Source organism: Oncorhynchus nerka, linkage group LG13, assembly GCF_034236695.1.
Source record: "Oncorhynchus nerka isolate Pitt River linkage group LG13, Oner_Uvic_2.0, whole genome shotgun sequence".
Lineage (NCBI taxonomy): Eukaryota > Metazoa > Chordata > Actinopteri > Salmoniformes > Salmonidae > Oncorhynchus > Oncorhynchus nerka.
In genome coordinates, this window is record NC_088408.1 from 94,867,803 (window position 1) to 94,889,088 (window position 21,286).

The following is a 21,286-nucleotide window of genomic DNA, read 5'->3' on the forward strand; positions in this document are numbered from 1 at the left end:
GTGCAGTCCATGAGGAGGAGATGCACTGCAATACTTAATGCAGCTGGTGGCAACCAGATACTGACTGTTACTTTAGATTTTGACCCCCCCCCCTTTGTTCAGGGACACATTATTCCATTTGTTAGTCACATGTCTGTGTGTTCATACAAATATTTACACATGTTAAGTTTGCTGAAAATAAACGCAGCTCACAGTGAGAGGATGGTTTTTTTGTTGCTGAGTTTGTATGTATGTATGTATGTATGTATGTATGTACAGTTGAAGTCGGAAGTTTACATACACTTGTTGGAGTCATTAAAACTAGTTTTTCAAACACTCCACAAATCTCTTGTTAACAAACTATAGTTTTGGCAAGTCGGTTAGGACATCCACTTTGTGCATGACACAAGTCATTTTTCAAGAATTGTTTACAGACAGATAATTGCCTTTAAACAGCTTGGAAAATCCCAGAAAATGACTTTAGAAGATTCTGATAGGCTAATTGACATCATTTGAGTCAAATGGAGGTGTACCTGTGGATGCATTTCAAGCCTGCCTTCAAACTTAGTGCCTCTCTGCTTGACATCATGGGAAAATCAAAAGAAATCAGACAAGACCTCAGAAAAAAAATGATAGACCTCCACAAGTCTGGTTCATCCTTGGGAGCAATTTCTAAATGCCTGAAGGTACCACGTTCATCTGTACAAACAATAGAACACAAATATAAACACCATGGGACCACACAGCCGTCATACCACTCAGGAAGGAGACGCGTTCTGTCTCCTAGAGATGAACGTACTTTGCTTCAAAAAGTGCAAATCAATCCCAGATCAACATTAAAAGGACCTTGTGAAGATGCTGGAGAAAACAGGTACAAAAGTATCTATATCCACAGTAAAACGAGTCCTATATCAACATAACCTGAAAGGCCACTCAGCAAGGAAGAAGCCACTGCTCCAAAACTGCCATAAAAAAAGCCAGACTACAGTTTGCAACTGCACATGGGGACAAAGATCATAAATGTCCTCTGGTCTGGTCTGATGAAACAAAAATAGAACTGTTTGGCTATAATGACCATCTTTATTTTTGTAGGAAAAAGGGGGAGACTTGCAAGCCGAAGAACACCATCCCAACCGTGAAGCACGGGGGTGGCAGCATGTTGTGGAAGTGCTTTGATGCAGGAGGGACTGGTGCACTTCACAAAATAGATGGCATCTTGACAGAAAATGACGTGGATATATTGAAGCAACATCTCAAGACATCAGTCACGAAGTTAAAGCTTGGTCACAAATGGGTCTTCCAAATGGACAGTGACCCCAAGCATACTTCCAAAGTTGTTGCAAATGGCTTAAGGACAACAAATTCAAGGTATTGTAGTGGCAATCACAAAGCCCTGACCTCAATCCTATAGAAATGTTTTGGGTAGAACTGAAAAAGTGTGTGCGAGCAAGGAGGCCTACAAACCTGACTCAGTTACACCAGCTCTTTCAGGAGGAATGGGCCAAAATTCACCCAACTTATGGTGGGAAGCTTGTGGAAGGCTAGGTTTGACCCAAGTTAAACAATTGAAAAGGCAATGCTACCAAATACTAATTGTGTGTATGTAAACTTCTGACCCACTGGGAATGTGATGAAAGAAACAAAAGCTGAAATTATTCTCTCTACTATTATTGTGACATTTCACATTCTTAAAATAAAGTGGTGATCCTAACTGACCTAAGACAATGATTTTTTTACTTGGATGAAATATCAGAAATTGTTAAAAAACTGAGTTTAAATGTATTTGGCTAAGGTGTATGTAAACTTCCAACTTCAACTGTATGTATGTGTGTAGAGGAAGGAACTGAATTAATAGTAGCTTGAAAAACAGTGGCTGTATGTTCTTGAAATGGCTTGTTATGTGTACATAGAAAGGACGCGGTGGTGTGTATGTCTTACAAAACTAAAGAAGCTTCTTCTAAATATAGTAGAGTAGGAAGAGAGAAATTGTGTGAAAGAGAGAGAAAGAGAGAAAGTGTGTGAAAGAGAGAGAAAGAGAGAAAGTGTGTGAAAGAGAGAGAAAGAGAGAAAGTGTGTGAAAGAGAGAGAAAGAGAGAAAGTGTGTGAAAGAGAGAGAAAGAGAAAGTGTGTGAAAGAAAGAGAAAGAGAAAGAGAGAGAAAGAGAGAAAGAGAAAGAAAGTGTGTGAAAGAGAGAGAAAGAGAGAAAGAGAGGGGAGAGAGAGAAAGAGAGGGGAGAGAGAGAAAGAGAGGGGAGAGAGAGAAAGAGAGGGGAGAGAGAGAGAAAGAGAGGGGAGAGAGAGAAAGGAGAGAGAGAGAAAGAGAGGGAGAGAGAAAAGGAGAAAGAGAAAAGTGTGAAAGAAAAGAAAGAGAGAAAGAAAGAGAGAGAAAGAGAGAAAGTGTGAGAAAGAGAGAGAAAGAGAAAGAGAGAGAAAGAGAAAGAAAGTGTGTGAAAGAGAGAAAGAAAGTGTGTGAAAGAGAGAGAAAGAGAGAAAGAAAGTGTGTGAAAGAGAGAGAAAGAGAGAAAGAAAGTGTGTGAAAGAGAGAGAAAGAGAGAAAGAAAGTGTGTGAAAGAGAGAAAGAGAGAAAGAGGGGAGAGAGAGAAAGAGAGAAAGTGTGTAAAAGAGAGAGAGAGAGAGAAAGAGGGGAGAGAGAGAAAGAGAGAAAGTGTGTAAAAGAGAGAGAAAGAGAAAGAGAGAGAAAGAGAAAGAAAGTGTGTGAAAGAGAGAGAAAGAGAGAAAGAAAGTGTGTGAAAGAGAAAGAGAGGGGAGAGAGAGAAAGAAAGTGTGTGAAAGAGAGAAAGAGAGAGAAAGAGGGGAGAGAGAGAAAGAGAGAAAGTGTGTAAAAGAGAGAGAGAGAGAGAAAGAGGGGAGAGAGAGAAAGAGAGAAAGAGGGGAGAGAGAGAAAGAGAGAAAGTGTGTAAAAGAGAGAGAAAGAGAAAGAGAGAAAGAGAAAGAAAGTGTGTGAAAGAGAGAGAAAGAGAAAGAAAGTGTGTGAAAGAGAGGGGAGAGAGAGAAAGAGAGGGGAGAGAGAGAAAGGAGAGAGGGGAAAGAGAGGGGAGAGAGAAAGAAAGAGAGAAAGAGAAAGAAAGTGTGTGAAAGAGAGAGAGAGAGAGAAAGAGAAAGAAAGTGTGTGAAAGAGAGAGAAAGAGAGAAAGAAAGTGTGTGAAAGAGAGAAAGAGAGAAAGAAAGTGTGTGAAAGAGAGAGAAAGAGAGAAAGAAAGTGTGTGAAAGAGAGAAAGAGAGAGAAAGAGGGGAGAGAGAGAAAGAGAGGGGAGAGAGAGAAAGAGAGGGGAGAGAGAGAAAGGAGAGAAAGAGAAAGAAAGTGTGTGAAATAGAGAAAGAGAGAGAAAGAGAAAGAAAGTGTGTGAAAGAGAGAGAAAGAGAAAGAAAGTGTGTGAAAGAGAGAGAAAGAGAAAGTGTGTGAAAGAAGAGAAAGAGAAAAGAAAGTGTGAAAGAGAGAGAAAGAGAGAAAGAAAGTGTGAAAGAGAGAGAAAGAGAGAAAGAAAGTGTGTGAAAGAGAGAAAGAGAGAAAGAAAAAGAGGGGAGAGAGAGAAAGAGAGAAAGAGTGTAAAAGAGAGAGAGAGAGAGAAAGAGGGGAGAGAGAGAAAGAGAGAAAGAGGGGAGAGAGAGAAAGAGAGAAAGTGTGTAAAAGAGAGAGAAAGAGAAAGAGAGAAAGAGAAAGAAAGTGTGTGAAAGAGAGAGAAAGAGAGAAAGAAAGTGTGTGAAAGAGAGGGGAGAGAGAGAAAGAGAGGGGAGAGAGAGAAAGGAGAGAGGGGAAAGAGAGGGGAGAGAGAAAGAAAGAGAGAAAGAGAAAGAAAGTGTGTGAAATAGAGAAAGAGAGAGAGAGAGAGAAAGAGAAAGAAAGTGTGTGAAAGAGAAAGAGAGAGAGAGAGAGAGAGAAAGAAAGAGAGAGAAAGTGTGTGAAAGAGAGAGAAAGAGAGGGGAGAGAGAGAGAGAAAGCGAGAGAAAGCGAGAGAAAAATAGAGAGGAAGAGAGCACAACAGATACCAAACAGCAAGGAGAGAGAACAACAAGGGCTTCTGTTTCCAGTAGAGGTTCAAGTGGGTCATCTTGTCTGCTCCTGCCTTTTGGGTCGTTCCACCTCAAAAAGCACCAGAAAGAGGACTTCCCACCATCTCAGATTGTTCTGAAACTATTTATATCGTTAGAAACAGAAAATTAGCATTTCTGAAACTTTATTTTGTTGAAATATAATTTGATCTCTAAGAAATTAAGTGAATTGATTGCACCCACATTGTCCATTTTAATTTAAGGGATTCATATAATCTTCAACCTCCGATTTGGACAATAATTCTTCCTAACTATGAGTAAGACATGAGGTATCCAATAAAATGATCAATAGCCACCCATGGATCCCCCCACAAGCCACATCAATCCCACCCCAACAACCAGTATACGTTATCAGTTCTCTATGTCTGACAAATAGTACGTATTTCTTCTTCATACTATGCAATGTATTCCCTATGAATCTGCCGATGGTCTTTGCCCCCTTGTTCTGAGAAATGTCCCATTGAAGTCAAATGAAATTATTTACCATAAATAAAAGTGTGAAAGTACAAGGTTTTGCCCACTAGATGACACTGTTCCTGCTACTGCCACACCCTTTAATCCATTTAGCTGGTCTCTTGTGTTGATTAAATGGATCACATGTTCTTTGCAACTTTGGGTCGAAAACCAATAGCTTTTGCCCATGACAAAAAAAAACACATTTTGTGGTCATCCTCACAATTCAAGCCATTCCATGAAAGCACTTCAGTTTGTCCAGGAAATGGCCCCTGTGTTTGTGATTTATTCCCTTTAAAAAAAGGTCTGGATTAGACCATCCCTGGTGAACAAGCAAATCATTAGGCTACAGCAGATATAATGGCTTCAATGTTATGGTCTCTAAAGGTCTTCAATGGTAAAAGTCCAAAGCACATACTGTATAGTGTTTTACAATGTTAATGGTATGGGTTTGATGGTAAATTACACTAATCGCACGACATATAAAGAGGAGACCATCCCTGGTGAACAAGCAAACTATTAGCCTACAGCTGTTATAATCGTTTCACGGTTATGGTCTCCAATGGAGCCTTTGGGAATGTAATTACACCCTTTGACTTTTTTTCTCCACATTTTGTTGTGTTACAAAGTGTGATTAAAATGGATTTAACTGTCGTTTTTTCAAAGATCTACACTATATAATGTCAAAGTGGAAGGAAACATGCAAAACATTTTTTAATTATTATTAATAGAAAATATAACACATAATATTTAGATTATATAGGTATTCTGACTCAATACATATTAGAATCACCGTTGGCAGCGATTACAGCCGTGAGTCTTTCTGGGTAAGTCTCAAAGAGCTTTGCAAACCTGGATTGTACAGTACAATATTTGCCCACTATTCTTTTTTAAATTCATCAAGCTCTGTCAAATTGATCGTTGATCATCGCTAGACAGTCATTAATAACTTCACCCTGTTAAAAGGGATGTTCAATGTCTATACTAATAGGTGCCCTTCTTTGCGAGGCATTGGAAAAACTCCCCTGGTTTTTGTGTATGAATCTGTGCTTGAAATTCACTGCTCAATTGAGGGGCCTTACAGATACGTGTATATGTGGGGCAGGGAGATGGGGCAGTCTGTAATGATCGTCATAGGTGGAAGAAGGAGAGGACCAAGGTGCAGCGTGGTACGTGTTCATGATCTTTTAATTACACTGAACACTAGAACAAAAATAACAACAACGAAACAGTCCTGTCTGGTACAGAGAAAGAAAACAACTACCCACAAATCATAGTGGGAAAACAGGCTACCTAAGTATGGTTCTCAAATCAGAGACAACGATTGACAGCTGCCTCTGATTGGGAACCATACCAGGCCAAACACATAGAAATACAAAACATAGAATGCCCACTCCAACTCACGCCCTGACCAACCTAAAATAGAGACATAAAAAAAAGGACTAAGGTCAGTAAGTGACAGTCATTGTTAAAAATCCTGTTAAACACTATTATTGCACACTGAGTGAGTCCAAAGAAACTTATCTGACATGTTAAGCACATGTTTGCTCCTGAAGTTATTTAGGCTTGCCATAACAAAGCGATTGAATACTTATTGACTCAATACAATTTACGCTTTTCATTCATTTGTTATTTAGTTTATTTTGTACCTAATTCCACTTTGACATTATGGGGTATTGTGTGTAGATCGATGAAACAAAATCTCAATGTAACCCATTTTAAATTCAGGCTGTAACACAACAAAATGTGGAAAAGGTCAAGGGGTGTGAAGACTTACTGAAGGCACTGTAGTGTTTTATAAATGGTAATAGGTTGGGTTTAATAGTACATTTCACTAATCACACTAAATATAAAAGATATGTTTTCTAATCATTTTATGACTGCCATGTAATGGTTTATCATTGTATGATTTTATTAGAGTTATAACCTTTTTAAAAAGTTTTGGGATTGTAGGAAAAGTCTTCATATGAGAATTGTACCAAATGAAATCCAATTTTATTGGTCACATACACATGGTTGTTGGACTATTCCAGGAGAGTTGGGTTGATGAATTAGGTTGGGATTGGTGTGGGTCGTGGGGGGGTCTTTGGGGGGCTTATTACCATTTAATTGGATTCCTCATGTCTTACTCAACTGTAGGAAGAAGTTTGGTCCAAATCGGATGTTGGGTATTATATTTACTGAATATTGAGTGAATCTTTAAAATGAAAAGGGCCTATTTGGGTGCCAATCAACTAGCTTCCTTTCTCAGAGATCAAATTACATTTTAACTAAATAATGTTGCTAATCTTATCCGTTTCTAATGATGGTGGGTGTTGTGGCTGAAATAACATGGAATTCGTTTGGTTTTATTTGTGGACTCAAATCAAAATGTTATTGGTCACATACACATGGTTAGCAGATGTTAACGCGAGTGTAGCGAAATGCTAATGCTTCTAGTTCCGACCATGCAGTAATATCTAACATGTAATCTAACAATTCCACAACAACTACTTAATACACACAGATCTAAGGGATGGAATAAGAATATATATATATGGATGAGCGATGACCTAGATAGTATAGTATACATTATATACATATTAGATGAGTAATGTAAGATATGTAAACATTATTAAAGTGGCATTATTAAAGTGACTAGTGATCCATTTATTAAAGTGGCCAATGATTTCGAGTCTGTATGTAGGCGGTAGCCTCTTCGTGTCAGAGATGGCTGTTTAACAGTCTGATAGCCTTGAGATGGAAGCTGTTTTTCAGTCACTCGGTCCCAGCTTTGATACACCTGTATTGACCTCGCCTTCTGGATGATAGAAGGGTGAAAAGGCAGTGGCTCGGGTGGTTGTTGTCCTTGATGATCTTTTTGTCCTTCCTGTGACGTCGGGTGCTGTAGGTATCCTGGAGGGCAGGTAGTTTGCCCCCCGGTGATGCGTTGTGCAGACCACACCACCCTCTGGAGAGTCTTGCGGTTGTGGGCGGTGCAGTTGCCGTACCAGGCGGTGATACAGCCCGACAGGATTCTCTAAATTGTGCATCTGTAAAATTTTGTGAGGTTTTTAGGTGACAAGACAAATTTCTTCAGCCTCCAGAGGTTGAAGAGGCACACTGTCTGTGTGGGTAGACCATTTCAGTTTGTCCAAAACTTTCCACCTTCTCCACTGCTGTCCCATCGATGTGGATAGGGGGGTGCTCCCTCTGCTGTTTCCTGAAGTCCACGATCATCTCCTTTGTTTTACTGATGTTGTGTGAGAGGTTGTTTTCCTGACACCACACTCCAAGTGCCATCACCTCCTCCCTGTAGGTTGTCTCGTCGTTGTTGGTAATCAAGCCCACTACTGCTGGGTCATCTGCAAACTTGATGATTGAGTTGCGTGGCCACGCAGTCATGGGTGAACAGGGAGTACAGGGGGGGCTGAGCACACACCCTTGTGGGGCCACAGTGTTGAGAATCAGCGAAGTAGAGATGTTGCTTCCTACCTTCATCACCTGGGGGCGGCCTCTCAGAAAGTCCAGGACCCAATTGCACAGGGGATGGGTTGAGACCCAGAGCCTCAAGCTTAATGACGAGCTTGGAGGGTACTACGGTGTTGAATGCTGAGCTGTAGTCGATGAACAGCATTCTTACATAGGTATTCCTCTTGTCCAGATGGGATAGGGCAGTGTGCAGTGTGATTCTGATATCATCATCTGTGGACCTATTGGGGCATTATACAAATTGAAGTGGGTCTAGGGTGGCAGATAAGGTGGAGGTGCTATGATCCTTGACTCGTCTCTCAAAGCACTTCATGATGACAGAAGTGAGTGTTACGGGACAATAGTCATTTAGTTCAGTACCTTCTTGGGTACAATGGTGGCCATAGATTCAGGCCTCACTTGCAAAAGAGATCTTATACTCAATTTGTTTTGTTTTTTATATTCAAAAGTAATTTCACCTCAGTTGAGCAATGATGCAAACTATAGAAGAGAAGCTTTTGTATCTCAGTAGAGAAGGCAGGAGGCCACCCCCTGTTTACCACACACACACACACACACACTGTCCCTTTAAGAGCCCTTGTTCACATCAATATAGGAAAACAGGGGGTGGCCTCCACCCTCAAGGCCCTCCCTTTTTCAAGGGTGTCTGAGTACAGCTGAACAGAACGAAGCATAGAACATCCTGTTCACACACAAAACACACTGGCACCTCCACATTACACAAAAAAATACACACACATACACTTGTCTATACAGACACACACTCTTGGCTCAAACACATACACTTCCAAAACAGCCTTTAACTGTGTGTGAATGTGTGTGTGTGTGTGAATGTATGTGTGTGTGTGTGTGTGTGTGAATGTGTGTGTGTGTGAGAATGTGTGTGTCACTGTCGTCTTAAGCAATGGAGTCTTGGTGACAGGCTCCTCCAGCTCACAGGATGGAATGTCCTGGAAAAAAATATGTGGCCTATTCATGGAGCGACGCAAATAAGCCCCCACCCCCACCACTCTCTCTCTCACAAAAATGGACAAGCCCCCAGGATGAGTGTGTGTGTGGTTAAATCTTTATGTTCACCTTAGTTCTTCTTTGATCTGTTGGTGGGTGGTGTGTGTGTTCACGTGTGTGTGTGTGAGCATGCATGTATGGGGTGTGTGTGTGTGTCATGGTCCAAGCCTGAGGGATGGAGAGAGAGTGCTTTGCTAACGACTGGCTTATAAACTAAGCCTAGTGCTGTGGGATAAGTACACACAGAGTAAAAACATACTATACAGTCTCCATACAGGCTCTATTCATACACCGGCTCCATACGGGCTCTATTTGTACACGGGCTCTAAACGGGCTCTATTTGTACATAGGCTCTATACGGGCTCCCCACGGGCTCTATTCATACACAGGCTCTATTTGGGCTCTATTCGTACATGGGCTCTATTTGTACACGGGCTCTATCCGGGCACCATATGGGCTCCACATGGGCTCTATATAGGCTCTATTCATTCATGGGCTCTATACGGGTTTTATTCACACACAGGCTCTATATGAGCTATATTCGTACACAGGCTCTATATGGGCTCTATTTGTACACAGGCTCTATACGGGCTGGGCTCCACACGGGCTCTACTCGTGCACAGTCTCTACATGGGCTCTACATGGGCTCTATTCATACACAGGCTCTACACAGGTATTTTGTTAGGATCTGAGTCTGTCTGACAGTTGAAGGGTTTGGTTTGGCAGAGGCCTTGGTATGTTAATGAACACAGAACACAGAGAGAGAGGACTGAGGAGTGTGTGTGTGTGTGTGTGTGTGTGTGTCCTCTCAGCTGATGTGTTGTTGAGTCAAAGCAAACAGCGTTTCTGAACCAGCCTGTGGAGAGTTTATCTTTGTTTGTGACTGAAACACACACACACACACACACCTAAAGTTAGAGAGAACATAACGTTCGTTGTTGACGATTAGATCTGGATGTTTGCAAACACCATCATTATGATGATGTGGCCGATGACAACTTGAAAGTCCACTATCTTTAAAACTTGACTGCTGATCATTGCTCATAGTAGTTTGACCTAGATCGTTTGCATTGATATGTAGGCTACGTGTGCCTTTAAAAATCATTTAAAAGGTCTGTTCTTAGGAGCAACGCTGTTGATGTTTATGTAGTCTGTCCGCGAAGAGATTGTAAATGTGGTTTAATTCTCTCAACGATCCCGACTACACGTGTTGTAGAGTAGCAAAGTGCTTAATTCACACACACACACACACACACACAGAGGCAGAGGATTGACTGTCTGTGAAACATTGATTTCACTCTGTCACACATGAATCAATGCATTGAATAGTGCAGTCACTTCGGCTACATACACCCTTAAATAATCATAATTTGTCCTCTGTGGGGTCCCACCAGGTCACTAGTAGAGAAGACTATGTCCTAATTATCATTTGTAATATCCTCTGTCAGGTCCCACCAGGTCACTAGTAGAGAAGACTACATCACATAAGCCTTCACACTGAGGATGTCCAGGGCAGAACTGGGCTCAGGGCAGAACTGGGCTCAGGGCAGAACTGGGCTCAGGGCAGACTGTAGACAAGCATGTTTAGAACGGCCTGTAGGTCTGTCAGTAGGGAGTTTGTATATATGTATGTATGTATGTATGTATGTATGCACATGTAATATGTTTGCAAATGCAATGTTATCTTGCTTGTGAAGACAAAGGGAATATCCCTGCAGCACTGCACAATCAAACCAGCCATTACGTATCAATGCATGAGCTGATCCACACACACACACACGCACAGAGACACACACACACACACCTACATCACTGCACTTCTTATCACAGTAACAAAGGTTACTCGCTTGCTGCATGAATGTGTGCAACATAGCAGCAGCAATAACCGCAACATTGCAGGTTTAGGTCAGTATTAGTCCACAGCTGCTGTCTATCTCCCGTTGCAGATGATAGCCTCTCTCCAATGCAATCCCATCTATCTAACAGCAGCAGCTCCCCTTACAGAACAATGAAACCTGGCTAGTGCTTTGGATGGCGGGGTTCCCTTACCTCTCTTAAACGATTAGTTACAGCGATATTATTCACGGTTGTTCAACCGCCATGATATCGGCATCAACTCAGATTTATAGCATGTGTGTGGTGGTGGGGTGATCCCTCGCTCATATAGGATTAGGCTACGACCTACAGACAGCACAGTACAGTACCAAGCGTAATGCATTACATCTGTATGCAGTTAAGCGAAGGCACGCATGCATTGCAGACTGTGTGTATTAAACACACACGCCCGTTTATAATGGCAAGTCAGGAGACTTCATCTCCTTGTCCTTATTCTGCACACGCACGCACCCCCGGCACGCACATACATTTTTTTCTTGTGAAGAATGAGGATGGCAAACAAAGCAGAGGAACGCCCCCTGCGAAGACACACAGTAGTTTACTTATGTGTGTGTGTCATGACTATGTCATCTGGGCTAGGCTGAATTTCAAATGCCGAAGAAAATCATTCAATACGGCAACACTCTAAACTACCATGTAGCCAGCTGCCTAAATAAGATTGAGGTCTTGCATCATTTGTATGTTTTTTCACAAAGACCACTGTCCACATTTAAAACCCTGAAATACACATTTAGTTGTTATAACGTCCTTACAATAGTACAATAGTATTGACACCGTGTTTTTACAAGAGAAATCCTAAAGGTAAGCAGTTAATCAGCCGTTAGCTAGTTTACAGAACATAATTCAGTGACCATGAAAAAGCTTTGTTACTCACCAGAGCAGTAACTACCAGCTACACGAAGGGGACGACAGGCTTCACACGTAAAGTGTTCATTAACGAGACATTTCCTTCATCTCAGGAGCGGAGTTGAACTTTTTGCTTTTTATCTTTGCTTCAGGACAGCCCTGTCCGATTTCACATGAAGTGTCTCTTTTCACACGTAAAGATCAATCGGATTGCCATCAAAACCAACGTTAGCTATCTTCGAAGAGAAGTTGATTGCATCGTTGAGCATGGAATTTTTCCGTCTCGTCTTGTCGTCTCTCCTCTCCTCTCTGACCACATAGCTTGCTAGCTCGGTTGCTTTTGCATGTATCTGCTTTTCTGCGCTTTAGCTGTTTTCGCCCTCGCCCATGAAATAGTGCAGTGTCCCTTTAAACAGGTCGTCACTAGATACCACAGCCACAAAGTCATAAACCCCGCCTGTTTATACAATTTATCTTCTTAAAATCTGATTTTAAACCCTAACCTCAACCCTAACCTTAACCGCACTACTAACCCATAACCTTAAATTAATACCAAAACGCAAATTGTTTTTTTCCCCATGAATTTTCACAATTATGACTTTGTGGCTGTGGTAACTATTGAAAACCCTTTAAACAACGATATTTCCGGGGTTTGCTGAAAAATAAATAGGGGTGGAGTTTACGGCCAGCTGGGCACCTGTCATTTAAGCGATTGGTCAGTTGGATTTCCACGAACCAACCAGAGTTCGCAAATGTTTGATTTAACAAATATATTCAAATATCTCTCAAGATCATTAGTTTAGGCGTTTGTGACGTTTTGCTAAGACACGCCCAGTACACGTGTAATTTGTCCCCCGCTTCTCCTCCAGAGGTGCGTTCAGTTCGCTTGAACGTTTGCTATGTTGCGGAACGGTTTGTACTGAACGACACGTTTCCCAAAAACTTTATTCTATGTTCTTGAACAGATCAGTATAAACTTTGAGGTACGTTTGCTCCCGTTTGGTCGGTGTGGCGAAGTGTGGCTTGAAGGAATGCGTGACGTGTTTAAAGGGCAGTGGGTTAGCCAACCCACAAACCAACCCTTCCCCCGTTTTTCAACTGCTCGTTCAATACAGTACCGTTTACGTTCAACTGATTGTTCCAGAACATAAAAACTTACTGAACACAGCCCAGTTTGCAGAACGCAAACAAGAGAGGAATGGAGCTGAAGCCTCTACAATTAGAGGCCCACATCAATCCAAACCCTTCAAAAAAGCAACTTTAAATCTCACAAATCCTTGAACATAATGCTCAGGAAACAACTGAGTATTCTAGATTTGACATTTATGATAGCCTTCTAATGGTTACTGAAGCTGTCAATGACTCGACAGAAAGCTGATGAGGACATAGTTCTACTGCAACTGCACTATAAGCTTTAATCCGGTCTCTTTTCAACAGCGATTTCTACATAGCCATGTTCTCATTCAGCTAGAATACAGGAGCTAGGAGGGTTCGTGAACCATAAAAATACACAAGCTAGGAGTGTTCAAGAAGGTCGTCATTAGTTACCACTGCCACAAAGTCACAATCCCACCCACCCATTTCTTCAATTTATCTTCCTCATTAAGGATCGGACTCATTTTTTTTCCATTTTAAAATGACATACCCAAATCTACCTGCCTGTAGCTCAGGACCTGAAGCAAGGATATGCATATTCTTGATACCATTTGAAAGGAAACACTTTGAAGTTTGAGTGAATGTACAATTAATGTAGGAGAATATATCACATTAGATCTGGTAAAAGATAATACAAAGAAAAAAACATGTTTTTTTTAATCATCTTTGAAACGCAAGGACACAATGTATTATTTCAGTTTAGGCACAATATAGATCTTGGCCACTAGATGGCAGCAGAGGATGTGCAAAGTATACGACTGATCCAATTAACCATTGCATTTCTGTTAAAAATTTTGTATCAAGTCTGCCTAAATCTGCCTAATTGGTTTATTAATACATTTTCAAGTTCATAACTGTGCACTCTCCTGAAACAATAGCATTATATTATTTCACGGTAATAGCTATTGTAAATTGGACAGTGCAGTTAGATTAACAAGAATTTAAGCTATGTAACAGAAGGTAATCGTACTCTCCTTGTGTTGTGTTTTGTTCACAGAAATCCCCCCAGCCAGTGGTCCCAGTTGAGCACTATGTATTATCTGTAGTTAAATGGGAAACAGCATGTTAGTTGTGCAAGGTTTAACGGTGTTGATGGCTGTCAATAGTAAAATCTGTAGCATGAAAACAACTCTGTCAACAGTGAGCTTATATGACCATTACATCGGTGAATGCTAGCTAACACACTTATATACTGTACAGAAATCATATACTAAAGCACATCCTAGAAAGCCCCTCAATCCCCAACAGGTACCTTATACCCACACATGTATGAATCAGAAATGTACAGAAAACTTGAACACATTGTAAAATATAAAAATTGAATTCAGTATTCAGAATGTGACCTACCCCTTGCATCACATTTCCACACTGGGGAGACCTGCCATTTGCCATCTCCCCCTATCTGCAAGCGGGGCCAATCACAACACACCTTATTGTCATCGGAATTGAACCAACCAATAAGAATGATTGAACATTAAATACACATTTCTTTAGAGGCAAGTGGAAACATAACCACCCCTGTTACATTCTCCCCTGTTGATTTCCACTTGTATACTATAAATAAATAATCTAAATAAAAACAAAATGAGGTATGCAATACATATGTCACCATAGACTATTCTCTGAAGAGTATTAGTGGAATTTAAATACCTTGTAGGAAAACATGCCTGTTACATGTGCAGTACTCTCTGTGACAATAAGAACCTCAGACTGAAAAACCTTGGCTTACTTGACCTTTGACCCATTACCTCCATGGGGCCCCTTGAAAGTAAAACAAAACAATGGGCTAAAGACCTGGAAATCTACAGGCCAAATTGGATTCTAATCCTACACCCGCACAGGTGTTCTAACGAACTCCGTATGAAAAACCCTCTGTGTCTGCATAGTCTCTATGAGTCTCACAGGGCGTTTCCTAACCCGACCAGCCCCTGACCTGACAGGCCTAACGGAGTTATCATTACGCCTAACCTGTTCAACTACAACCACCATTGATGGGTCACTGTCCACAGTCGGTGGATAGTCAAGGTCAAGGGTTCTGTGACTGTTGCTGGAGCTTGTGCTACCAGTGGCATCTTCAGAATGCCTTTCTTCTTCAGAGGGTTCTGACATTTCTTCTCCGAAGGTTAGCTCTGAAATGGGCGTGGCCTGTGGTTTCACGGACTGTACAGTTGTAGTCGAGGGTCAACGACTTCAGCTTCTGGGGCCACCTGTGCTTCGCTCTCGTAGGTAGGGCCCTGATCATGTTTCCCAACGTTCTTTAGAACCTTTCGACTCCCCTCGTTCCCCCTCGGATGGTAGGGAGTTATGTGCGACTTCTGCAGCACAACTCAGCAATCAATTGACTTTCAAAGTTGGCCCCTTGGTCGGAGTGGATACGTTGAGGAAAACCATACACACAGAAGATGTTGTTCCACAGCTGAAGGGCCACTGCTTTAGCTGATTGGTTCAGACACAAGGAGGCATGGGCCATCTAAGTAAAATGGTCTGTCACAATCAGAACATCCAAAGTCTTGTTGTTGGAGTCTTCAGCAGACCAGAAGTCTACACACACCAACTTGAGGGGCTTAGTCGTGATGATGTTCTCCAATGGAGTTCTGGCCTCTGGCTCTGGGGCCTTACTGAACACACACCTCTTGCAGCTCTGGAAGTATTCTCTCATATCAGAATACAGGTACAACGTCCGCTGTTGCCCCTGATGACCGGCTTCATCGTGGACACCCTTCAAGACTGTCGCCCTCAGGTGGGTACTACATACTGGTACGTCTTCTTCTTGGACAGCAAACTTTTGGTAACATGATATAGTACACCCATTTTCAGAGTGAGCTTCTCTCAGGCTTTCAGAATCCGCAGAGCCTCGAGTGGTTCATGGTCACGTTCCCTCCTAGAAGATCTCCGGCCCCTGTCCACGTAGACGACCTGCCTGACGCCGTTTTGATATCAGGTCGTCATGGGATAGCACTCTCACATCTGACATCTCAGATGGCACCAGTGACTGAGTGAGCTGAGGCAGTAGCAGCGCACAGGTCTGTAGACCCGCCTCCCCTTGCGACTTCAGGACTGCTGACACCGCTTCCTTTGATAGAGAACCAGGAGAGGGATAGGAGGTAGTTTGTCAGTTCATGACAATTTCACAAGCATCTGCCTCAATTGCTGGTGAGCAGCTCTCAAGGTCGAATGGGTGGTTCTCAGCATGTACTCCCGCAGCTTCTTCCAGTAAGGCCTAGTATGGAACCCTTGAGATGCGGTGGATTGCGCTCGGCTGTTCAAATGGCTGTCTACTGAGTGCATCAGCAATGACATTATTGGACCCGGGGCGTACTTGATGTCAAACTTGAATGGAGCGAGCTTAGCAACCAATCTTTGTTCACAGGCTTCCAATTTGGACTTGGACAGGATGTACTTCAATGGGTTGTTCTCTGTCTATACAGTAAAAGGCTTGCCCCTAAGACAATGACTAAACTTCTCACAGACGGCCCAGCAGAAAGCAAAAAACTGTAACCTATGGGCAGAATACTTTGACTGTGCATAAGTAAGGGATTTGCTAGCGAATGCTACGGGTCTGGCCGTGGACCAATCCTCTGGCACCTGGGAGAGGACAGCACCTAAGCCATTACTAGATGCATTTACAGACAGCAAGAGAGGTCTACTAAAAGCAGGAGGGGCTAGCATGACCGGATTGAGGAGAGCCTGTTTCAACTGACTGATGGCCTGTTTGCTGCTGTGAGTTTCCTATGCATTCCTCGTTTCTTCTTGCCTGTTCCATGGCGTGGTGCCTTCATCCCAGTTGTCAGCCCATGCAGCGGCTTAGCGATGGTGGAGCACCACTCAATTAACTGCTGGTAATAGACTATCATTCCGAGAAAGGACCGAATCTTCCCCTGGGAGGACACGTCCGTGTTATCCTCCCGTGAGATCCCTCTCTGTCATCCCTGCAATAGCCTTAACTTTTTTCTGGGTCTGTGGCCACACCTCCTTCACGGATGACATGCCCCAAGAACCACACTGATCTCTTCATGATATGACATTTCTTTGGAGCAAATTTCAGATTGTGGGCTTTGAGACGCTCAAAAAATGACTCCAAGCATTGCAATCCAAGTTCTTCAATCGGGGCAAAAAACATCGTCCAGGTAACAGAGAAGACTAGAAAAATTTTGATCCCCCCCAAAAAATGCTCAACATCATCCTCATGAATGTAGCTGGGCTGTTGCATAGTCCTTGTGGAAGATGGTTATATTCATATAACCCAAAAGGAGAAGTGAAGGCTGTAAACTTCTTGTCGTCTTCATGCACCTCTATATTGTAGTAGCCTGAGATAATATCCATCGCAGAAAAGAAGGCATTGCCACCCAGGGCCGCCAGAACATCAGCTTGGTGAGGTAGAGGGTGAGCGCCCATTACGGTGCGAGCATTGAGCCATCGGAAGTCTGTACACAGTCTCAGATCGGCAGACTTCTTCCAGACCAGCACTGAGTGGGGAGGCATACCACTGAGTGGGGAGGCATACCACTGAGTGGGGAGGCATACCACTGAGCGGGGAGGCATACCACTGAGTGGGGAGGCATACCACTGAGTGGGGAGGGATACCACTGAGTGGGGAGGCATACCACTGAGTGGGGAGGCGAGTGGGGAGGCGAGTGGGGAGGCATACCACTGAGTGGGGAGGCATACCACTGAGCGGGGAGGCATACCACTGAGCGGGGAGGCATACCACTGAGCGGGGAGGGATACCAATGAGCGGGGAGGCATACCACTGAGTGGGGAGGCATACCACTGAGCGGGGAGGCATACTCACTGCTGGATTTCCTGATTATCTCTCGCTCTTTCATCTCATCCAAAGCCTGCCTGAGCTTGTCATAATGGTTAGGGGAGAGCCTTCGGTAAGATAGCCTCAAAGGATTGGTGTCACTGAGTCTGATGCGATGGACATATACAGTAGCCTTCAATGTCAATGTCACCTAGCCCTAACTCGTGCAACATCTCACTTGTCACTCTGTGTGGTTTGTCGTCAATGGTCAAGCTATCTGCACTACAAAGTCTGGATTGTCATCCATTTTGTGTACCTGCTGCACCAGGGGGACCGGTTCGACAGTGGGCCCATCTATGTAGTCAGTGTCAAAGTCTGGATTGTCATCTATTTTGTGTACCTGCTGGGATTGGTGGGACAGTGGGCCCATCTATGTAGTCAGTGTCAAAGTCTTCTAATGCCATGCAAGGAAAAACGTCCGCTATCTTGGCATTGCATCTCACTGTTACTGGCTTTGGTGAGCAATTGATAACTCTGACAGCGACCCAGCCATCGCTCCAACAATGTCACTACTGTTCTCCCCACTAGAATGTTTTTCGGTCTTGAGCGTGCCCCCGTAGGCTCAATAACGACAGCACTGCCCGCGGATACATTTTGAGGCGTACACAACCGGCCCCAGACTAAATGCTCCTGCATGGGCTCCAGTGTGACCGCCCGCTTCAGCCTTACCGTGCCCACTCTTTCTGGCACTTCTGTCCCTTTCCATCTCTCTACATTAGCCAGCAGACGGAACAGTTTGTCATCTCCATTGTGTTCGGATGATGACATCTTCTCCCAGAAGTCACCGGTCATCTTCAGCTCCCTGATGAGGTGTTTTATCACGTTGCTGCCTGGGATGAGCTCATCACGTTGGCTTTCGACTACTAGAACAGAGACAGAGACACTGCTGCCATACACACACAGATTCTATTCACACACACCTACAGGCTTGGTCTTCAACCCCCCTGCAGCCATCCAACACCACTTCAGTCGGACTGAGGGAGCCACTCTTAAAGCACACCTGCTTTTTCAAGGCGTGGCACCACTGTTGAGCTCAATGTGCATACCATAGAACCGCTGTCAATCATAGTGCTCACCTCTACGACATCCCCCAGTAACACACTAGTATAGAAGAGTTCATCTTTGTGGAGCACTCTCTGTGTATTTTGCATAATTACTTTTTCATTCGACTTAATTTCATCACAAACACTTGTATATATTGACTTTAAATCTACACCACTATTTGATTGGGGCACCTCACAAGGTCCAGCACTTCCCCCCCGCCCCGTGCGGGCCTTCTAGTTGCCGCTGAGCCGTGTTGCTGTTTGACGGAGCGATGGGAGTTACCAATGAAGCGGGTGGACATCCTTGACGTGTGTTTGTCCAGCTGCATAACAGAGGAAGCAGAGATGGTGTGAATAACAATGATCTATGATGCTGTGATTTGCATCCCCACACACTTTGCATTGCAAAGATGGGTTCTCCCTTCTCCTGGGCCTCCTCTGAAAACGGTTATCATAGCCACCTACAGGTTGCTGTGGCCTCTGCTCCAAAGACCTGTTCAAGGCAATCACACGATCCAATACCTCGTGGGCTGCGGCAAGGGGTCCGGGCAGTTTGCAACAGGCGACAGGAAATGCCCATCAGGAAATCCATAGACACATCGCCATTCCTAGGACTAGGTGAAACTGGCTCGAATGCACTGAGTTGAGGTAGCTCTAAATCATGTGGAAGGTGCACACTTGCCTGTGCAGTCGGCCTGGCCAGAGGTGTGGAAGTAAGTGAAGAAATAGCTGCCCCACTACCCACTGGCGGTGAAGGGTTAAACATGAGAACTCCCCTACTGTACCTCTCCCAAAACTCTCCTTTCATTTATTATCATTTTTTGTTGTTGTTGTTGGTGGAAACAAAAGTAAATAAAAATCACATTCAATATCACACTTAGAAAATCAGCTTGAATATAATGCACTCAAAATAAAATTTCAGTGGTAGTTGCACCCACCTCTAACAAGAATTAACACAGAAAAGTAACAAAAGAAACAGCCTCATAAATATCTATTTCGCCATCTTGTGGCAAAAAGTGGCGTCGCACTCAAGTTAATTGGCATCGGAAAGTTACAAGCATAACAGTACAATTACATCACTAACTAATCATACTATCAACACATACAAGTAATGAACAGTATACTATATTTCCCCAATTCACTCATGCTACCAGGAGCCTCCTGAGAATTCCGCTCGTGCAGAATGCAAAACAGTTCATATGCACAACACGCCTCCGGTGTGCATCAGCATCCTCCGTACTTCTTGAAGCCGACTCGCGGATCCTTCCACGTGACGTCCTGCGAAGACAAGAAGACGAGTCTCGGCACCAGTGTAACATAAGTTAATCGTACTATCCTTGTGTTGTGTTTTGTTCAAAGAAATCCCCCCAGCCAGTTGTCCTAGTTGAGCATTATTTATTATGTGTAGTTAAATAGGAAACAGCACGTTAGTAGAATACAGGAGCTAGGAGGATCCAGGAACCATTAGAATACAGGAGCTAGGAGGATCCAGGAACCAGTAGAATACAGGAGCTAGGAGGATCCATGAACCAGTAGAATACAGGAGCTAGGAGGATCCAGGAACCAGTAGAATACAGGAGCTAGGAGGATCCAGGAACCAGTAGAATAAAGGAGCTAGGAGGATCCAGGAACCATTAGAATACAGGAGCTAGGAGGATCCAGGAACCAGTAGAATACAGGAGCTAGGAGGATCCAGGAACCAGTAGAATACAGGAGCTAGGAGGATCCAGGAACCATTAGAATACAGGAACTAGGAGGATCCAGGAACCATTAGAATACAGGAGCTATGAGGATCCAGTAACCATTAGAATACAGGAGCTAGGAGGATCCAGGAACCATTAGAATACAGGAGCTATGAGGATCCAGGAACCATTAGAATACAGGAGCTAGGAGGATCCAGGAACCATTAGAATACAGGAGCTAGGAGGATCCAGGAACCATTAGAATACAGGAGCTAGGAGGATCCAGGAACCATTAGAATACAGGAGCTAGGAGGATCCAGGAACCATTAGAATACAGGAGCTAGGAGGATCCAGGATCCATTAGAATACAGGAGCTAGGAGGATCCAGGAACCATTAGAATACAGGAGCTAGGAGGATCCAGGAACCAGTAGAATACAGGCGCTATGAGGATCCAGTAACCATTAGAATACAGGAGCTAGGAGGATCCAGGAACCATTAGAATACAGGAGCGTGGAGGATCCAGGAACCATTAGAATACAGGAGCTAGGAGGATCCAGGAACCATTAGAATACAGGAGCTAGGAGGATCCAGTAACCATTAGAATACAGGAGCTAGGAGGATCCAGGAACCATTAGAATACAGGAGCTATGAGGATCCAGGAACCATTAGAATACAGGAGCTATGAGGATCCAGGAACCAGTAGAATACAGGAGCTAGGAGGATCCAGTAACCATTAGAATACAGGAGCTAGGAGGATCCAGGAACCATTAGAATACAGGAGCTAGGAGGATCCAGGAACCATTAGAATACAGGAGCTATGAGGATCCAGGAACCAGTAGAATACAGGAGCGAGGAGGATCCAGGAACCATTAGAATAC

The 21,286-nt window shown here is 43.5% G+C and overlaps 1 protein-coding gene across 2 annotated transcripts in view; it reads right to left on the reverse strand.

The window, feature by feature from the left end:
* The window catches only part of LOC115119639 (atos homolog protein B-like), a 56,963-nt gene extending 44,857 nt beyond the window's left edge, over positions 1 to 12,106 (reverse strand). For both annotated transcript variants that reach the window (XM_029648496.2, XM_065026867.1), the window contains exon 1: positions 11,752 to 12,106. The gene's annotated coding sequence lies outside the window, so the exon portion shown is untranslated. The remainder of the gene's footprint in view (positions 1 to 11,751) is intronic.
* Between the last annotated feature and the right edge of the window lie 9,180 nt (positions 12,107 to 21,286).